Consider the following 22,692-nt stretch of genomic DNA (forward strand, 5'->3'; position numbering starts at 1 on the left):
AAGACGTGGCCAAAGAAAAGCAGAGCAAATAGGGCAGTCTAGAGCTCACATCCTAGTCATTTTAGGCGCTGCCTGTCTATTTGTCCAATTGCCATGATGGTAAATTACTGAGAATTATATAATTATCATGAGATGTTCAGTGATGAGCCTCATGCTTGTCTACACTGGTGGAAGCTCAAACATCAAAGTAGGGTTTATGACCAAATTCCCCCAGCCCACCCACAGCGTACATCTCAAGTGTTAAGGTAAAATCAGATTGATAACATTTATGAAAAGTGTAGACTGTATGGCTTATATGAATATACAGAGACCTTGGTTCATGCAGACAGGCCTTTCATATTTGAGGAAAAAATAGACAAGTTCACATAAAGGGTCGAGATTAAAAATGCTAGCCTGGAACTGAACAACTGGAGTTATGTACACCAATTGTGTGTGTTTACACCAGATGTTACAGTGCTCGTTCTCCATTGTTTGTCTCCAGGCTTGGAACACTAATATACTTTGCTCTTTCAGAATTCACTTATCCACACTTGGGTATGCAGGAGACCTCGATAACTCTGATTTAGCCTAATTTGGCTTATAATTAAGTCCTTTAAAAAAGCATTGGAGTATACAGTTATGCAGATGGGATGAGATTTCAGGTGAATGTGGAATGTGGTACTCTGAGAAGATCTTGAATAAAATGGGCAAGAGTTATATCAATGGAGGACAATGTTATTGTTTGCATCTCAACTTTGCCATTACTAGAAGAAAGGTGTCCACCAATAATAATGTCTTCCCTTGCAAGATAACAACAAGTCCTTATATCTTGAATACACTGACCAATGAGAGTGCATATGAGCATATTATTTTTTCTAATATGTTATCTATTGCTATTGCTCTCATGCATAATTGAAGCTTCTGTTATCAGCCAGTAGCCAAACAGTGATTGACAGGTTCCTCTCTTGTTTTCAATCTGATACTCGGTGTGGGATCTGGCATACAAAGATAATTACAATCACCCCACACGTATCTACCACAGACGTCACTGGACATGTGACCCTAGTAATAAAAAGGAGTTGAGCACACGTGCCCGTACCCAGTTCCACTATCTATCTGTGTCCGTGTGTTCATTATGTGTGCAACATGCTGCCCCTAGACCCTACCACATTACATAGTGCTCTGAACAGCGTATGCAACCATCTTACCTTTGACAGTTGGGGCAAACTTTAGTTATGTAACTTTGTCTCGGTCATTGTACACGCACGTACGTAGAGACTGCATCATTAGAGTACTGCAAGCAGAGTGTATAGTTAATTTATAAGTGTGTGAGGATCATCGCAGTGATTGTATAAATACATGTGTTGGCGCGGCCTAACTCCGTCAACGAGCTTGTCTCTAATTAGCTACCCTACATGTGCCAAAAACTGAAACTTCAACTTTCCATGGCCCTGTATTGCTACAGCTGCAATACTCCACTAATTGTGCAATAAACATTCATATTCACACAGATGTCTCATGTCCACCATCTTTCTTATGTGGAACTATGAATGAATATTGGGTCAGTAATTCCCCGTACCTTCCATGTTGGCCATATTGTAGGACTTGGCTCACAGAGTGACACTTTGGTTTTGCAACCCGGGTGACAGTAGCTCTCCAACACGGACACCCGTATCCAATGTTGTCCAATTTTTGAAGCTTTCTATAACCCAAAGCCAACCAAAAAGTAACCCAAAGTAGCCCAATATTGCTACTTTAGGGAAGGAGGGGCAGGGACAGCGTCAAGCATGCGGTGAATGCATTGGAATTGATGTTGCAGCAGAATGCCAAGTAAATATTTGTCTAATAAAGCGCTTTAACATACTATTTTGCTGGAGCATTGTATATATATTTATAATCTGGCAACTAGCACAAACCAACATTTTACCACACAATCGGAAAAATATAGCCCAATTGTGCATGATCTAGCCCAATCTGGCAACACTAATGCCACAGCCACTACCTCACGGCTGGTATGCACCCACACCACACCCATCCAGCACAGGCGTCACAGGACACGTGACCCCTGCTAATATAAAAGACCGGGCACACGTGCACTATGCCATTTCAGAGTTTAAAATACATGGCCTCATTTCTCACTGAGTTAGTAGCACCACAAGCACTGAGCGGGTGTACAATCTGTGATGATGATAGGTGCACTAGTATGTCCTCTGCCATGGCCATATCAAGACTCAGTACCCAATGTGAGACCTATTACCCTCTAGAACGGAGCTGCATGATGTGGAGGGTGGCGTGAACACGAAAAGGTGAGCAGTGTGGCCTGGTCGCACAGCGGTGGGCAGATACCTCTGGGCGGCGGAAGTGCATGGGGTGCAGCAGCCTGGAAGCAGAAAGGCTGCACAGCAATTTAGGCATACGCAGTTGTTTACACAGTTGTATATACCCTGTCATTACCCTTTCTTATTGCATTTTGAACAAGTTTTCCAACAGCAGGACAGTTTTTACAGCCGGCCAAATGTCCGTCGCTCCCATATCTGTAGCAAAGTAGTTGAGTATTTCTTTTTTCATACTTTGTACCCTTAAATTTACCATCATATTTTGACAAACTTTCCTTTCTCTGTTTTTTTTTTAAAGAGGTAAGGTGTGTTGGGAGCATCAAAGCATGCAGACAGGAGCGTGACATTCCTCTCACAGCTCATGGCTGCCTCACGTCGTTTTGGGAATGTTAAGTTTTGAATGTGAGAAAGTTGAGAGGTAGAAGTTAACGGGGGTTCAGTCATTTTTGCTTTATACTGCAACTTACAAAACATGTTCTGAGGATTAAACCAGTACAAGAGAATTACCGTCTCTGTCTTTTCATTGTTGCATACTGGTCTTTCCTACAATTAATAATTCTGTACTATCTTCCAGATGTGGGAGCTTGTGTGTGCACTATGTCCCTGCACGTGGTTGGAGACACACTGGTGACACAAAGGTGAGCTGCAAAGGTTTTCCCCAGTGTCACTCTCTCACTCTTTCTCTCTCTCTCTTCCTCTCTCCTTTGATGGACGCATGACGCACAATCTTATCTTGCTTTTTATATAACAGACTCTGATTCACAAATTGACGCCCCCCCAACACCACCAGAGCTGAACAAGTGCAGAACCTGCGATGATGCGTGGCCATCCTGGCAATCAACATCCATTTTGAAATGTGAGCTCCGTTGACCGGATGTACTGAGGCTGAGGAGGTTCCTTCGGCATGTGGTCGACTCTCTTCGACACATGCCAGTGGCAGAGGGTGAGCAGAGAGGCTTCTTTGTGCAGCAGCGGGCACTCACCTTCCACCAGTGGGAGTGGATGGGGTGCAGCAGCCTGGATGCGCAGCGGTAGGCAGTCAGCTCCGGATAGTGGGAGTGCATGGGATGCAGCAGCCTGGGTGCGCAGCAACTGTTATACACCTCTGGGCAGTGCAAGTGTATGGGCTACAGCAGACTGGGGACCATAATATCAAGCACGGCGATTGAATTATCACCGCTTTAGCAGCAGGAAACTGCCGCTAAAGTGGCAATAAGTGGCTTGATAATATGCCCTGGTGAATTCCCATAAAAGCCCAGGTTCTGGTGTGAAGGACATCAAACCTGGGCTTCTATGGGCATTCATAGGGCATATTATCAACCCCCTTATCACCGCTTTTGTGGCAGTTTCCTGCCGCTAAAGCGGCGATAATGTTATCGCTGTTCTTGATAATATTGCCCTGGGTGCACAGCGGCTGTTAGACACCTCTGGGCAATGGAAGTGGATGGGATGCAGCAGCCAGGGTGCGCAGACCCGAAACAGAGAATTACACATGTGTAGTTGTATTTAGTCTGCAATTACTAATTCTATATTATCTTTCAGATAACTAAACTTGAGGGTGCAGTATGTCCCGGCACATGGTTGGAGACACACCGGTGACACAAAGGTGAGCTGCAAAGATTTTCAACCGTGTCAACACTCCCTCTCCATCTCTTCCTTTCTCTCTCTCTCACACTTTCTTTCTTTCTCTGTCTCTTCCTCTCTCTCTCATTCTTCTTTCTCTCACTTCCTCTCTCTATCTCTCTTCCTCTCTCTCATACTGTTTCTATCTCTCTTCCTTGTATCTCTTTCTTTCTTTCATTCTTTTTTCTTTCTTTCTTCTTTTTCTTTCTTTCTTAATATTTTTATCTTCCTCTTTCTTACTCTTTCTCTCTCTCTCTCTCTCCTCTCTTTTTCTCTCAGAATTCCTCTCTCTCTCTCTCCTTCTCTCTTCTCTCTCACACTGTTTCTCTCTTTCTCTCTTCCTTGCATCTCTCTCTTTCCCTCTCTCACTCTTTCACTCTCTCTGTCTTCCTCTTTTTCTTTCTGTCGTCCTCTCTCTTTCTCTTTCGCTCTATCTCTTCCTCCCTCTCTCACTCTTTCTCTCTTTTCCTCTCTCTCACACACAGTTTCTCTCTTTCTATCTTCCTTGTATCTCACTCTTCCTCTCTCCTTTGCTGGACGCATAGCGCACCATCTTATTTTTCTTTTTGTCTTGCAGGCTGTGATTCACAAATTGCTGAGGAATGACACGCCATGGCTGTACATAGTTTTATTTGTTGTTGTTTTCTTTTAATAAAATATTTTACACACATAGTTTTATTTGTTGTTGTTTTGTTTTAATAAAATGTTTTATATGTAAATCCATACATGACTAAGATTCTTATTTGTCCAACCTCACAAGCACCTTTTTTAATTAAAACTGCAACACCAGCCGATTTGTTAGGCTCCACATTAAAAAACGTTCCTGTCACATTTGTTTGTAGGGGGTGAGCGGGGATGGCAGACAAGCAGCTGCTGCTGGGGGATGTCGGAGTACTGTTGGGTGTCCGACCTGCATCATCGTTGCCTCCATTGCATCTCTTCTCAGAGACCAGCAAACCGGCGGGCTGGCTCGTAAAAATGCGGGCCCGAGAAGTCGCACCGGAAGAGCTGTGAGCCCACCAGTGGTTCGCAGAGGGAGACTTGCGGGCCCAAGAATGTTGTTGATGGTATGATAGTGATGTTGGAAGAGGGTGAATTACCTGCTGATGTGAGGAGAGGCAGCGTGAAAGGGGTATCTCTCACAAACAGAGTTCCGGTATGTTTTCAGAAATGCCTCGGACAGATGCCAGCTGATGGACTGAATCACAAAATGGCTTTTCAATGATCATATAGTAAGACTTATGAACAGTTAGTACCCAGGCTCGCAGAGGGACAACTGCGGCACATCCGCTCCACTCACAAAGGCAGAACTATGAGCCGTCAGCTCCCATAGGAACAGAGGTACAGGCACAGCAGGGTACTAGCTCGCAAAGGTAGGCAACTGCGAGCCGAAGGACTGGCTTCTAAAGGCATACCTCCGAAGTGGTGCTGTTGGGCACAGGGAGCGTGAAAGGGTTATCTTCCTACTAGTGTCATGGAGTGGAAGTCGTGCTGCTTGGCGCTCACCTGTTTCTCCTTTATTGTTAATAAATCTTAAACCTTCACTGCGTCCAAATCATCATTACAAAGAGCTCTGCTACATTAAATTGCCCCCGGAACCTTTCTTTAATATTTTCACTCGATGCGAGGCACAAGATGGCTGCTAACACTTCCTGGTTTCAAGTGTTAGCAGCCAATCAGAGGACACTTCCTGCTTTGAAGAGGTATCAGCCAATCAGAGGCAAGCTTGTTCTCGGGAGTACGGCACCGACCAGAGATATATACATTCTTTCCCTTTAATATCTCAAAAACTACTGAACGGATTTACACCATTTTAACAAAACCGCGCTTTCTGGACCAAGACCTTTCTCCCTGCCAAATTTGGCGTAATTCCGTTCAGCAGTTTGACCAGTGGCGGCTGCTCCATTAGGGCATTGGAACGCTGCCCTACTGTTTTCTTACAGTGCGAGAAGTAGAAAATAAAATGGTATTTTAAATAACATTTTATTTTCTGCTTCTCACGCTGCGAGAAAGCAGAACACAGTAGTATGCCTGGTTGGGGGCGGGCGGGAGTCTATGCCTGGTTGGGGGCGGGCGGGTCGGGGAGGAGTGGCTTGCACCACTCTGAGTACCAGACTGCTTTGGTCTTGCAGACACCGCCACCATATTAAGCATGTTTTTCGCCCAGTCGACGAGTCGACCGGCGGCAAAGCGGCGGACAGTCTTTCCGTCCGCTGCGGATTCCCCAGCCATCCTAATATGGTGGGGGTATTTCTGGTGTGGATGGCGGGCGGTTTGCCCCCGCCGGGCCGGCGGTAGCCTGGGGCAAACCGCCCGCCATCCTAATGGTCCCCTAAGTGCCTAAACCATGGTGTAATTATGCTTCCTCATGTGTTCCTCAATGCTGCTTCTCTCATTATAGTTCTAATTCCCATGGGGTATGCATGTTGATACATAGTGGGGTCCGCTTCAAGGTCGATATTTACTTGTGCTGGGGGAACTGGTGGGTTGGATCATGCTTCTTTTTAATGTTTGTGCACCAAAAACTGACTCCCCTGATTTCTTTATTGACTTATCTACACAGATTAATCAATATCAGCCTGACTATACTCTAATGAGTGGAAATTTCAATCTTACTTGTCAACCTGAGCTCAACTCTACTGGCTCTACCATTACTACTGAACCTTGTTCCCTATAGACATTCATGGACCTTCTCTACTTGTATCATTTATCAGATGCATGGTGACCCAAATTCCCATGTCAACGAGACTATACTTTCTGTTCCCCCAACACAATGATTTGATCCGACTTGACCATTGGTACCTGTCCCAAAGTACTCTTTTATGGCTACACTCTATCATGCATTTCCCCTGCTCACTTTCGGGCAACACTCTGGTATCAATCACATTAACTATACCCACACATGTCCCTATGGTCTGGCAGTGGGATTTCCCTGCAAGTGCGTTATGTGACACTGTCTTCTGCTGTGAAGTCCGGGAGGCTATTGTAGAATTTTTCACCACCATTTTTGGATGTCTTGAGAAATACTCTACCCTATGGTAGGCCTTCAAGGCTTATATCTGAGGAGTTTGTAACTCATAATATGCAGGAGTTCTCCACAGTATTCGTCATGATCTTACCAAGATCACAGACATCACAGATGGTCCTACCATACTACCATAATTCATGCACTATTATAGAACTCTTTACAAATTTTGACCAATTATTTATCTGAAATCACCATCCTCTGGCTCGAAGGGTGCCTTCCCCATTATGTGTGAGGAACTCGCACTGTGCATTGATGACTTGAGCAGTTCCAAGGCTTGGGTTCTGGATGGGTTCACTGGAGACTTTTATAAAGCTTATAATCCGCTACTGGTCCTTCATTTGTTGGAGATGTATGCTGAATCTCTTGACCACGGCCTCCTCCCACCAACGCTATGGGAAGCTGTCATTACATTTCTGCTTAAACCTAACAAACCTCTTTAATGGATCACGTAATCTCTCCAATGCAGATGGGTTTTATACCACACCGCTCCACTTCCATCTATCTTTGCACTCTTTTCACTGTGATTGATTATCCAATTTTTCCCACCACCATATCGGCAGTCACCCTGTTAGATGCCAAAATTGTGTTTGTTTCACTCAAATGCTCCTTTCTACACTCCACTGAAGCTAAATTAGGCATCTCTAATGGTTTTTGTAATTTGATTCGCTTATACCGAGACCCTTTGGCCCAACTAGGGCTCAATGGTACTCTCACAGAGTCATTCCCCTTAATGTATGGCACCAGGCAGGGCTGCCCCCTTTCTTCCCTTTTGTTTATCATCGCCATTGACCCTTTGGTCCATCATCTACAGGGAAAGCATCTGCATAGGGGGCTTAGGGTCCCACAAGGGACACTATTAGCTTCCCATAATGCAGATGACATAATGTACTTAATTAGTGACCCCTCTGTAAATGTACCTCCACTAGTTCAAGAAGTACAGCGATTTGGATTTTTTTATATTCGCCATATTAACTGGAGTAAATCTGAATTATTCCTGCTTATAACTAATGCAGTGTTCTCTTTGGGTTTAGGCGACTTGTTCATGGATGGTGTACTCAAACCCAGTTCTACTATGACTAAGGGGGAAAGACAGTCCATGATTATTCAGAGATTTATATTCTATCACTTAGTAGCAGATTGCGTGGAGTGTTACCTGCCTATCAAACTGAACCAAAAGATTTACCACCACTTACATTAGCGATTGTTTCCCCTGAAAGCAGTCACCTTTTTCTAAATTTTATCACACTTCCTTACAGTTAAAGCCCACTGGTGCATAGAGGGCAAGTGCTGCATGGGAATTTGATTTGGTATTCCCATTCCAGATAAGACCTGGTATTACTTCTGTAAACAGACTAAGCTCATTTCAGGCAATCATAGCCATAAAATATTTCACTATAAGTACCTCCACAGAGCCTACACTACCCCTGATGCTCTGGTAAAGTTTGACTCTACTAGGTCTCACTGTTGCCCTAAGTGCCGAGCGGACCATGCTGATTTTCTACAAGCGGCATGGTCGTGTGGGGTGATAGCATTCTTTTGGGGAGATATCTATTCCACTTTGTCCCTCATGGTTGGGGGATCTCCTTTGCCTAACCCCCTGAAAGCCTTGTTGAGATATGTTAAGCAGTTGCCATTAGGGTTACGTTGTTACACTGCTATTGCTTTATTACTTGGCACACAGCAAATCTCACTTCATTGAGAAGCTCGCAACCCTCCAACGAGGAAAGTCTGGTTAAAAGATGTGTCTCACTGTGTGATACAAGCTGTGAACTATACTCCTCTCTGCAGCCATCTACATCTAGGCCCTAGGACTTCTGGCGACCACTGTGAGACTATTTGTTGTCTATGTATTGTTCTACAGATGATGAAATGCGAGGTTAAATACGAATATGCCCATCTCTATAAGTCCTTCACTTGCTCTGTGTCTCTTCTCTTTACAATATTTTTTCCGAATATTGTTTTGTTTTCGGCCCCTGGAGAGGTACTGTACCACATATATACATGCTGTATCGCCATTTATTTTCTGACTTATTGTATGTGTTGTTGTTTGAAAAATGCTAGATAATTTATACAATCACACTATTTTTAGACATGACAGAAAGATACATGACATCACAGAAAGGTAAGCAATTATTATCTCACATGCAACCAAGAAATTACAACGATGGAAACTGTCAATTAGACAAAGCACCATGCACTTTATGCTTTTTTGTAAGTTGTATTCCTTTTTTACTTGAAATCGCTTTTTACAATGCGAGAACAACCATTGCTGTTATGAAATTACTGGTTACCCTTAATACTCCTGGGATATGGTTTTACGTTGCGTCCTATCTCCAAAAAACAATTGATGCAAGGAAAAGCATCGTGCTTGATAATTAAATGGACTGTTGTGTGTGTCAGAATATTTCAATAATTGTGTTTTAAACTTGTTTCCGCTTTTATGGTTGTTGCATATACCGAATAAATCTCTTTTGAATTTAGCTGAATTGACATGTACTGAATATTATTCTAATGCTTGCTATGCGAGGACCACTACAAAAGATGATGTTGTAAATAATGTTAGGGAACATAACCACCCCCCAAATGTGATAGAAATCAAAGTAGGACACATATTCCAAGATATAGGAGAAGCAAACACTAGCTCATAGGAGCACACAACTAAAATCCTAAAAGATATAGTCCCTAAAGTCCTCAAACACATCAGAGGCCAATTAATAGCTATACTCATCTTAAAATGCTTAATTGCACGATCAAACAAAATAACCACCAGCGATATGCCTTCTGGAACTTCCTTTGATGTTCCCATAGCAGTGCCTATTTTTTAGACACCGTTATGGGAACACCAAAGGAAAAGACTTGAAAAGTCACAATAGGGCAGGCGGTTTTGGTGGTGTGATGCAGCACAGTCAAACTAATGGGCCCTAAGTCATTGCCAAACATGGCTTATGGATGGGAACTTCAAACTGTGCCCTAAACCATCTACTAAGATAAACACCATATATTGTGTATATCAAGCCACAAATACACCATTCACATATGCCCTACTACGTGATAAACAAAGTATCACTTACTGAGAGCCATTAAAACACTTTAAAATGAAAACAAACACCTACTGCCCACATAAAAGAATAATTGATTTTGAGCAGGTCATGATTTAAACCATTTTAGAAATGTAGCCATACACAGTCTTACAAGGCTGGTACTACCACTTCAATCAAAGCATATGGAGACATTTTCAATGATCTGCACTAAGAGTGGAATATGCTACAAACAGTCAATTTGCCTTTGAAATTAAAAAACAATATTCCACTAGTAGATGTCCATGTCATAAAGGTAGCTAACCACTACTATTCTCTATAAAAAGTACTTTCTATAAATAAAAAAACACAAACCACACCTATTGGACTATTTTGAAGACACTTAGGTTGGCAGACTGCATCACTCTGGACACAGACACCAACCCAAATTACAAATACTGTGCTGGAAGTCAAATCAAGCAATGCAGTGGAAGGACAGAACACTGCCTTCCAATCCACACTAGGCACAACCCAATCAACACTCAAAACCATATAAAAAACCTTTAAAAAGGTTTTACCTGTTCCAACGAACAGCACTACCTTTCCATGACCTCCTTCCATGGAAAAGAGACAAAAAAATAGACAAATAGACACCAAAATTATAGGGAGCAGTATAAACAAAATAGCAGCTAAATGAAACTTATTTAAAGACCATCTCGCCATAGGAATCCATGGCAGTATATGAATAAGAAAATGTTATAAAAAATGTACAAATGTTTAAAAAATGCTAAACATGTTAAAGCATTTTAGTAAAAATATGTGAACAAATGTAAAATATAAATTACATATAAATATATTACAATATTCAATTATTTAATATATCTTAAATATACATGCAAAAATACTATATAAATGTAAACAAAAATATAAAACAATGCAATAAATCTACAGAAAAATGTACAATACACAAAACTCTTTAAATATAATTTACATGGTTTATTTAATACTATATTTGCATTAATTTGTTTATATAGCAATATAACAATTTTTTTGTATACTTACAATTATATATGTTGAAAATGTAAAGCTATATATTAAATAAATCTGAGAAATATGAGAAAAAATACAAATTACAAACTGTGATGTATCTTTATTATAAAATAAAGCTATAAATATGGTATATTAGGTGCACAACGACCTACTATGTGAATTATTTTTCTGAAAATCTGGAACACTAATCAAATTACATCAACTACTCCTGAACCATTTTGAGGCAGGTGTTGGACACCAAAAAAAGTGGTTACTTTACTATTGTCAGTACAACCTAAATCATTTCAGGGAAGGTGTTGGACACTAAAGGTATTACACTTACAATTGCTGTTTCAAACTAAACCGTTTTAAGGAACATTTGCTACTCCCACTCTAATCAACACCATAAAAGGGAAAGTAGTGGGAACTAGAAGAGTTACATTCAAGATACATTCAAAATACATACTGTATAGTAAAAAATAATAACTTTAATTATAAAATAAAAGAAACACAACTTTTTTTTAATTTGAACATAAATATACTATGTATTATTAACTGATTTTAATTTGTTACAATTGTTTCATATGCTTTTAATAAATTGATACATAACATTTCCAATATTTTACTTGTGTTCTGGCACACTGCTTTTTCAATTGGTACTATATCCTCCATGACTGAATATGTGTTTGATTCAGGTGAGTGAATGAGTAACAGTTCTCCCAGTATTTGCCAACCAAAGGATATGTTGCTATTTTTCTAGATTGAACCCTAGTCCTTTGGTGCACAAAGGGTCCCTCTCATTTTTTCAAGAGACACTAAAGTGGTCACATATATTATTCCCAATCTAATCTTAACCATATTGTGGAAGAAGTTGGACAATAAAGGGTTCACATTTACTATTCCCACTGCAATCTAAACCATTTTGTGGAAGGTGTTGGACACTAAAGGCATCACACTTAAAATTGTTGCTTCAAAGTAAACCATTTTAAGGATCATTTGCTACCCCCACTCAAACCAACACCATACAAGGGAAAGTAGTAGGAACTAGAAGAGTTATATTCAAAAGCCATACTGTATAGTAAAACATAATAACTATTTAATTATAAAATAAAAGAAACACTACTTCTAACACAATATTACCCAAAAAATCGATATATATAAAATGAGACCGTAAGCTATTAAATAGTTTTCTATTAAAATAATTATACATAATATTTAGTAGTGAAAACAAATATACATGATAAAAGTGTGTAAATTCCTAAAATATATTAACATTACATAAAAAATATTATTAATATTAAGAATAAAATATAAAGTAAATTAATTAAACATAAAACATAAAGGGCCTGATTACAACATCAGCAGCCTGTCTACTGGACTGCCAATGATGTGGTCGGGAGAACACAGCAAAGCCTGCAGTGTTCAGAACACCGTATTCCAAGTGGACTGCTGGGCTGGCAGTCCGTAGTCAACAGTTCCAACATGGCGGCATGGCTTGGCCATTGAGAATGGCCGCTGCAGATGCCGCTGTGGTGCAGCGCCTTCTGCATGTCCATCGTGCATGGCACACACTGCATGCACAACACTGCCTGGAGAAGGGGGGCACAACATGTGTCCCCATGCACCACCCCCCAAGCAAAGTCAGCCAGGGGCCCGGTTTGGGGCCCCTTCCTACCCATTCACCAATCTTTTCATGCCAGGGTTTCTGCAATGAAAAAGGTCCTGACTCTCCATTCACAAACAAGCGCAATTCAAACTCCTCATCCACACTTTCATGGTGCTATATAACACTGGCTCAGCATATCTCAACAATTACATCTGTGTTTGCAAACCACCTAGTTATCTACTCTACTCGTCGTGGCTCTCACTTGCACAAATCCCATGCATATGGAAAACCAGATCCAGCAATTAAGCCTTCTCCTACATAAATCCTAAGGCATGACCTGCCTCTACACATAAGAGCCTCCGCCTCACTACTGAACTCTGCAAGAAGCTGAAGACTAGGCTTTTCACGTAGTTCCATTAGGCTCTAGGTGTGACGAGATTTTCATCTGGTCAGTGCCAGTACACCCTCCCAGGTAGTCATACGCCCCACAAATCTGTATAACATAACATACCAACAAGGTAGATCCTAGATGCAAGGTGCATGGTAATTAAAAACGAAGGCATGCTTATTAGGGGCTAATTATGAAACGGCCCAGAAAGTCTCTGACCGACGGTACACACCTTCCGGGCCACATCGTAATCAGACCCTCGGTTTACTTTCTGACTGCTGCATTACAATGCTGGTGGTCGGAAACTAAACCAGCTGGTAATTCCGGCTGGCTTCCAATGGGCCCAACAGCCAGTTGGATCCAGCTCGTAATCCCACAGGGCGAGCCTTTCCGCCCTTGGGATTACAATGCATGGTTTCTGGCATAGTTTCAATGTCGGCCTCTGCAATTTGGAAACTATGTTGGAAAGAGTTTTTTGGATCCACAGCAGGGACCCCTTGTGTGTGCGGCCTCCGATGGGGGCTGGAGGGGTGCTGGGATGAACAACACCTCCCATTTCCCTATGGGAGCATGTATTAAGGCCGGTTTACTGCCATAATGCAAGCTCCAATGGGGAAATGTAGTATTGCGACCGAAAAGTGTTCGGTCACATCAATGTCCAGTTACACCTCACTGGTCAATGATTCCCCTTGGGTAAGATGTGAATTTTTCCCAGACAGTAGACAAAGGGCTTAGGTGTGGAGAGGTGTTTTTCTTCCTTGAGCAGGATGACCCTGGGAGCTGTGCCCAACCTGTTCCTGACCTTTAAAGAATACCTACCCTATCTCTGGCAGATTTAGCTCACACCTATGTCTCCCTATCTTAGTCTTCCTAGTAAGCTTGGCCTCAAACACAGTTGGAGCGGTAAGGGACACAGCACTGATTTGGAGTGACCACAAATGGGAGTTTGGACATTTTTACACCCACACCTCTGGGTGGGGACAGTGAGCTCTGATCAGAGGAGGAAGGGATTCACCATGTTGGATTTAGGTAAAGAAGGGCACTGTGGGATAGTTTACAATACAACACACAGCAAGTGCTGCAAATGTAGATAGGTTCACCTCAAGGATTTTTTCCTGACTGGTTAGGGGGTGGCTAAGAGTTTCCCCCACCCACTGGATGGCACAGGGCACATATATTGCATCCTCAGTACCCTTCTCAGAACATTCCTGGACTAGAAAGATATCAGATGCAGGACTGCCCTGCTATCTGAAGAACCTGAAGGAAGACTGGGCATGCTTGCCTTGAACCCAGATGGTTCCTCTCCGGTCAGGTCATCGTCTCTTGACTGGTGTTAGAGCCTACTCCTTATGTTCACATTGCAAAAGCTGGAACTCAAAAAAAGTTTGCCAACTTTTCCTCTATGGTACCGCCAGGAGACCGAGATCGCCATCGAGCTGAAGCCTTCAATGCCAACTCACAAGTCATATTCAGCTGGCTGGTTTGCCTAGCTGAAGGAGACCTGACTTCTTGTCTGAATGTAGAGGGCTTCATTGAGACCTACACCAAGTAGTAACCCTTCAAAATTAAGGCCTTCCACGGCACAGACTTTGGATATCACCCTCTTGGAGCTTTCGTGACTTCATTGAAGTCTGCACCAGGACCCTGAAGTGCTTTTTCAGATCCAGCTTCCAGCTTGCCATTCTAAAGAATCATCAATTACCACTTTTACTCCATAAAATAATCTAAGTCATAAGTTGAGCTTTTCACCAGGATGAACCTGGTTCCTGTACCTGACCCACGCTCCATGACAGTCATCTTTATCATTTGAATTTGACCCTGTACAACACCACCAGCTAACTGCGCTTAGTGCTTTTTTGTCCTTTTTTATTCAAACTTTAGAAATGTATACCTCTTCTTCTACCTATTTCAATCTTTGTTGTTTAGATGTCATTTTATTTATTTAAATGTACTCTTGTCTTCTAAACTGGTTTGGGGATATTCTTCTGTTGTGTTTTCACTGTTTGAGTACTGTGTAAATACTCTATACATTTTCTCTAACCTAAGCCTGCCAAGCTACCAAGGGAATTAAGCACAGGTTTATTTAGGGACTTTTGTTTTTCACCTTGACAAAGACTGGGTTCTCGCCTCCTCCTCAACTCACACCCCAATTTCTTAAAGTAAAAATTCCGGCAAGAAAGTCTGTCATGGAGATGATTCTGTACTCCTTTATTCAAAAGTAAAGACTTGTAAAACAAACTGCTCATACCTAATGAATCCACAAATTAGGTAATAATTGAAAAGATTTATCTGTAGCATTATTTCAATGGAGTTCCTCTAAACATACAGAAGGGGGTACAACAGCAAAATACATTTTACCTCAATACTGCAATTGAAATTGCTAACACTTTTTATAGAATTCAGAATTGATGGAATCAGAGGATTTATTATGGAAAAGTTATAAAGAAATCCAAAGGGTCAAGACTGATTTGCATATTGCTGGGTCAAAACCGAGGTGGCATGGTGGGCAAAAGACTGATAGGTTGGAATTTTACCCCCAGGCGATTGCCAATGGACTTATTGCAAGTATTCCTTCCATATCTTTTTGTGTTCCTGATGAACTGGGTTCACTGACAAAATATCCCCTATGAAAATATTGCCATACCACACTCTCCCATAATGGTAAGTACAAAACTGTCAGAAAGAAATATCGTTGTCATTAATATTGTTGTATTAAATACAGTTTTTTAAAATATGTATACATTTCCATTTTAAAAATATTAAATAGTAACATTAATTTATTACGTATAAAATATATGTAATATATACTTCAACAAATATGATAATAAAAGTAAAATGATAAATTTCTTAAAATTTAATACAGTTATTTTAAACATTTAAAACATTATAATGTACTATTCCTACTGCAGTCAGTGCAACAGTAGGGAAAGGGTTGGATTGCGGAGGGGTAAAATTAACTATTACCACTCCAGTCAGTGAAAACAGTGGGAAAAGTGTTATATTGTGGAGGGGTATTGTTGGACTTGGCCCTTTTTGCAGGGTCATCCCTAAACTTTTTGCCTTCCTCCTGTATTTTTCCTGACCTGTTTTTGGCTGATTTATGACTCTGGGCACCTTACCACTGCTGATCAGTGCTAAGGTGCATATGCTCTCCCTATGGTAAAATGTATGATGTGAATTGACTTCCATGTTTGGCTTATTTGGTTTACTATCAGTCCCTAGTAGAGTGCACCAGGGGTGCCAAGGGCTTGTATATCCGAATGCTGCTATTGGGCTTGCAGCACTGGTTGTGCCACCCACAGAAGCAGCCTGGTAAAATATGTCTAAGGTCTGCCATTGCAGAACCTGCATGCAGTCTGGTACTGTCATGCTGACTGGGCAAGTGTCCCCACTTGCCAGTCCCTAAACCTTCCCTTACCTTCATGTTAGTCACCCCTTTGGTAGGCCCTAGGGCAGGGTGCATTGTAAGGATAATGTAGGACATGCCCTGAGGTGTGTGGCATGTCCTAATAGTGAATTACAGCCATTTTCGTTTTTCACTATTGTAAGGCTACCTGCTCTCCATAGGCCAGAATGGGCTGCTAGATTATAACACTCTATAATCCTAGCAGGCTCAGGAAGCATGGTAGAAATTCATGTTTAGTATGCCTGAACTCAGAATAATAAAATACATCTTTTACTACAGGTTATTTTAATATCCTGGGTTTGCAAATGCTACTTTTAGAAAGTTAGCATTTGCGTGCCTAACCATCTCAGTCCGCCTCTGCTGGGAGGGGCTGTCTTCTTTGTGTGTAGCTTGAGTGACAGGGCTGGGAAGTTCCAGGAGACAGGCTGGGGCTACCAGGTGGTGAATAGAGAGATTACACCAGGATGGGTGGGAGGAGTGCACCTTGACTCTCAATAGGGCAGTGCTCTGCCACCACAATGCTGGCTCCACCCCCTGGGGAGCGTCTGATGTCTCTGCTCTGCCTGCTGAAAGAAGAAGCCAGAGTCCGAATAACAAAGTGCTCCTCACTGAAAAGAACTGGACTGGGATTATGCAAAGGCCCCCCTGGCCTGTAAAGACAAAAGAAACTTGGTATAAATGTAGGAGCCCTGCTCCTAAGAAATCAGAACCACGAAGAAACTCTGCCTGACTAGAAGGACCTGGAAGAAGCTGAAGGAGGAGTAACTTTCCATGACCTGGGGGATTGGCCTGCAGTTGGTGCCTTGCTGAGAAAGGAGAGGAAAAGACTGAAAGAGACTTTGCACTTTGTTTTTCAACAATCTCCAAGGGCTTGGAAGAAGAGCTTGCCCCCTGAACTGAGTCCCAGGACCTTTGGACTCATCTGCCTTCCACAATTGAGTTGCCTGGACAATTTGTGCTTGTTTCCCACTGGATTTGGCCCCAGTACGACTCGTACTCCATCCGCCGCGAAGCCGTGTCTTTGCCGCCCGGCACCGTGTGTCTACGCTGATCCAAAAGCGTTAGTACGCACCGTATCCCTCCCGGCCGCATCGCACCTAACCTTCCCCGCCGATTCGAGTCGTACAGACCTGGCTGCCGAACCCTGTACGCCGGACCCAAACTCCATTGTCCCACAGGTACGGGCCGTACCCTGCTAACGTACTGCACCATGCCGTACTCAGAGCCGAGAAGCCGCATCACGCTGATCCTCCCCATACGCTGTACGGCGCCGAGAAGTGTCGCCGCCCATCCGCACCGAAGGTATGGCTCGAACGCTGAACGCCACGGACTCTGCAAGCTGATCTGGGCCATCCGCACGTATCCCTGAAGGTCCCGTACCAACACCACGTCCCGACGCCGCGACCCGACCAGCATCCGAATACGCTGCCGAGCTATGACCCGGATCCATCAACTTGTCCCGCACTGTCCGTCGCGGACCCCACGATCTTAAGGTACTTTGTTCTGTTCACACCGCAGCGTGCGCGTCACGGACCCCGGAGTCCGCACCGATTATTTGACTCGTACTTTCCTTGTTTTTAATGCGGACGAGTCGCACACCCAGGTACGAACCGTACAAAGCCTGAAAAGAAGCAGAATTGACTAAAATAAACCTACTTTTTGTATTTTAAGCCTTTTTACAAGAACATTGAACTTTAAAATAATACTGTGGTCATTTTAATCGTTATTCTGGTCTTGTGCTAAGCCTTATATAAAGAGAACTATTTTTGATATAACCTTGACTGGTGTCCATTTGTGGTGTGTCATTGCATTACTGTATGTGTTCACAAATGCTTAACCTATGACGCCCTGAGAATAGTCTTGACTGCTTGCGCCACACTACCTAAAGGGTGAGCAGGGGTTATTTGAAAGGGTGATCCCCTTATCCTGACTTAGAATTGAGAGTCCCTGCTTGTCGCAAGTGCATACCTGTGCCAACTAGAGATTCCCAATTCTAACAGGTATAATTTACTATTCCAACTCTAATACCTTCAACAGTATGGGAAGTGTTGGATTACGGATAAGCCCGGAACCATGGCCCAAAATGCCTCCTAGTAGAGTGCTATTGGAAAAGAATTCCGACAACACTCTACTAGGAGGCATTTTGGGCCGCGGTTTTGGGCTTATCACGGATGGAACCGGTGATTGCCCTAATTACATGGTCCATCGTACTTTGGTGTGACTGAATAATATTATCTGGGTTTACCCTGCTTTTGGCTAATCTCACTTACGTGAAGCGTATTTCGCTCTCTTAATAATTGTAGTGGGCGTGATTTGCTACCTTCCTTGCTGATCTCATCCACCATGGACACTCTGACGTTATAATCTACGAGTGCCCCATTGTTGCCCTGAAGAAGTCCATCTATTTGGACAAAACGCGTCGGCTGTTCATTTCAGTTTGATCGTTTTTAAATTTTTGAATAATAAAAGAATTTGAAGGAACATCTTTGGACACGGATCAGATAATATGTTGTGTGTTTGCTTACCTTTTAGTGGTGCACCTTTGCTCTTGTTAGAACAGGGTAAAATGTACTATTCCAATTCAAGTCAGTGCAACAGTAGGGAAAGTGTCAGATTGTGGAGAGGTGAAATTTACTATTAACCATTTCAGTCAGTGCAACAGTGAAGAAAGTGTTGGATTGCAGAAGGATACAATTTACTATTCCCACTCCAATTAGTTCAACGTAAAATGTAATTTAAACAAAAATATCCAATTAACATACTTCATTATCAATGTAATAAGTAATATCAATTACAAAAATATTTTTTACGTTCTCCGAACCCTATAGCCCTACAAAACCCACCCCTAAAATGTAAGTTAAAAAAATGTATTGCACAAATAACATAGTTAATTATCAATTAAATTGTTATTATTTATTAAAAACTAAATATGAATTACTTATAATTAATTTACTTCTCACGCTGTGCCTCTATAAACCCCACAATCTGCACCAATAATGAAAAATAAAAATAAAATTACTTACCCAAGTAAAATATTAAATTAACAATTAAGGTGCCGATTCCGATCCAGGAAAAAAAAATTACCGTACGACTCGTATCCGTATTTTTTTACGTACGAGTCGCACAAGTCCCGTACAAACGGCGAAGTACGATTCGTACTGTAAAAACACATACAAATCGTATCGGGAAAAGTCTACGAGACGTCCCCGGACAGTTTTACGTACGAGTCGTAAAACTGAAGTCTGAGCGCACAAGTCCGATCCGTACCGGCGTCCCGAATACACAAGCGTATGAAAAACGTCCTGTACGGAGCGAACTTTGTACGACCCCTACCCCGGGTACACTTGGGCCCGGGGTACGTGTCGTACGACCCCCCACCCCACCCGCGCATGTCCGCACCGTACCCCCCACCCCAGCACCCGTGTATGTACGCGCCGTACCCCAGCACCCGTGTATGTATGCGCCGTACCCCCCACCCCAGCACCCGCGCATGTTCGCACCATGCCCCCACCCCAGCACTTGCGTATGTACGTGCCGTACCCCAGCACCCGCGTATGTATGTGCGGTACACCCCACCCCAGCACCCGTGCATGTTCGCGCCGTACCCCCCACCCCAGCACCCGCGTATGTATGCGCCGTACCCCAGCACCCGCGTATGTACGTGCTGTACCCCCACCCCAGCACCCACGTATGTACGCCCCGTACCCCCCACCTCAGCACTGTACTTGGACGCACCGTACCCCAACACCGTACCCCAGCATCGTGTATATACAAATCGTACAACACCATTGCATATGTGATCACTGTACAACAACATAGCGTATGTACGCACCTTACATACGCGAAAACGACTTGTACTGAAACAGGACACTGTAAAACAGCACAAGGACGGTCAATTTGAGTCGCACAACACCACAAAACACGTCTACAGGACAAAAAACATCTAAAAGACTGACCTGGCACATCCAAACAGGCAAACAGAGGCCCAAACTCACAACCACCTCTTATAACACACCCACCAAAAGTTCAAACCCAGCCACACCCACAAATGGACCAATAAAAAGGGCCCACACTCACAAACCATGAGCCATTGCAACAGACCCACTGCTGACAGACATCACACTCAAACAACTGCACCCATACACCTTAACTTACGCACCTTCACACAACCTCCTTCACACATACCTCCTCTACACATACACACACACCTACACATTCACACCCACAACCATCCACACCCACACCCCACACCATGCCCACAGACAAGAATCCAAAGTTCACAAGGGAGGAGCTGGACATCCTTGTCAACGAAGTCATCAGAGTCGAGAAACAGCTCTTTGGAACATTGGTCAGACAGACCAGCATAGCCGAAAAAACACGCATGTGGCAGAGGATCGTCGATCGGGTGAAAGCTGTTGCGCCCATCAGAAGGACCAGGAATGAATGCCAAGCCAGGTGGTACGATCTGCGGGGGGCAGTCAAGTGCAAAATGAATGAGGACTATGCCCAGAGTAACATCACAGGAGGTGGGCTGCCCCGCAGACCGGTACATTACCATCCCTGGGAGGAGAAGGTGATGGCCATGCTTCCGCCGGTGGGAGTACATGGAGTCGAAGGAGTTCGAGAGCCTGGTGAGTATACAAACAACTTACGTAACATGGGAGGAATGGCATCCACACCCCAACTACAACAAATGCACTCACCCACCCACAAGCCCTCACCGGACACAACCACACTCATAAACAATGCTCATGCCACTAACATGAGTATGCCCCATTCACAAAGCAAGGCCATGCCATGTCCCAGCCTACACAAACCACAAACCCAAGACAGGATGTCCGGGATGCTGGGAGGGTGGGGATCACTAAACATATTGTACAACTCAGAAACAGACACCATTGCCCTCAGCCCATATGGCCCAGGTACATACCCATGCACCATGCGCAATGCACAGGGCCTGGCAAAGTACTGACAAGGAAGCTGACACTTGGCCCTGCTGTAGGCAGCACAAGGCCCTCCTGTAACAACTGCAAAATCTAACACAAACACAACCAGCTCAGCTATCTAGGACAGGAACTCACACTGACTGACATGGCAGCATGCGCCATGGGAGGACAGATACATCACCTGGGAGACCCACTGCCAAATCACACCACACCCACCAGCAGGCACCGTCAATCAATAAACAATCGATCAGGGTACTTGTAAGGTGCACTACTTTCCTGTCAGGGTCTCAAGGCGCTGAGGGGGGGGGGGATTCCACCACTGCTCGAAGAGCCAGGTCTTGAGGAGTCTTCTGAAGGCAAGTAGGTCTTGGGTCAGTCGTAGGTGGGTTGGGAGGGTGTTCCAGGTCATTGCGGCGAGGTATGAGAAGTATCTGCTGCAGGCAGGCGTACGTTGGATGCGGGGGACAGCTGCGAGGGCGAGGATGCCGGAGCGGAGCTGGCGGGTGGGGGTGTAGAAGCTGAGTCTGATGTGCAAGTAGGCTTGTCTGGCGGTGTGGAGTGCCTTGTGTGCGTGGGTGAGGAGCTTAAAGGTGATCCTCTTGTCGATGTGGAGCCAGTGCAGGTCACTCAGGAGGGGGGTGATGTGGCTGTGGTGGGGGCGTTGACGATCAGTTGTGCAGAGGCGTTTCGGAAGCGTTGTAGCCGCCGTTGGTGTTTGGATGGGAGTCCTGTGTAGAGTCTATTGGCGTAGTCCAGTCAGCTGCTGACGAGGGCCTGTGTCACTGTTCTACTTGTTTAGGTCGGGATCCACTAGTAGATCTGGCGGAGCGTGCGTAGGGTGTCGTAACAGGAGGAGGAGACGGTGTTGACCTGCTTGGACATGGAGAGGGAGGATGCGAGGATTAATCCTAGGTTGGCTGCATGTTTGGTGGGTGTCGGTGATGAACTCAGAGCGATCGGCCACCAGGAGTCGTCCCAGGCTGAGGGTGTGGGTCCGAGGATGAGGACCTCCGTCTTGTCCGAGTTCTGTTTCAGATGGCCGCTCCGCATCCAGTCGGCGATGGCCCTCTGACCCTCGTGGATGTTGGTTTTGGCGGTGTGAGGGTCCTTGGTGAGGGAGAGGATGAGCTGGGTGTCATCGGCGTAGGAGATATTTTTGAGGTTGTGGTGGCGGGCAACTTGTGTGAGGGTGGATGTTGAACAGCGTCGGGCTGAGGGATGATCACTCACCCCTTACACAAGCACACACCCCCGGGGCAGCCAATGGAGTCACCCACTCTCACAATGGACATGTGACACAACAAGATCAAGCCACAGCCACAAAAGCATCCAAG

The sequence above is a fragment of the Triturus cristatus genome, chromosome 5_2 (genome assembly GCF_964204655.1).
Source record: "Triturus cristatus chromosome 5_2, aTriCri1.1, whole genome shotgun sequence".
Lineage (NCBI taxonomy): Eukaryota > Metazoa > Chordata > Amphibia > Caudata > Salamandridae > Triturus > Triturus cristatus.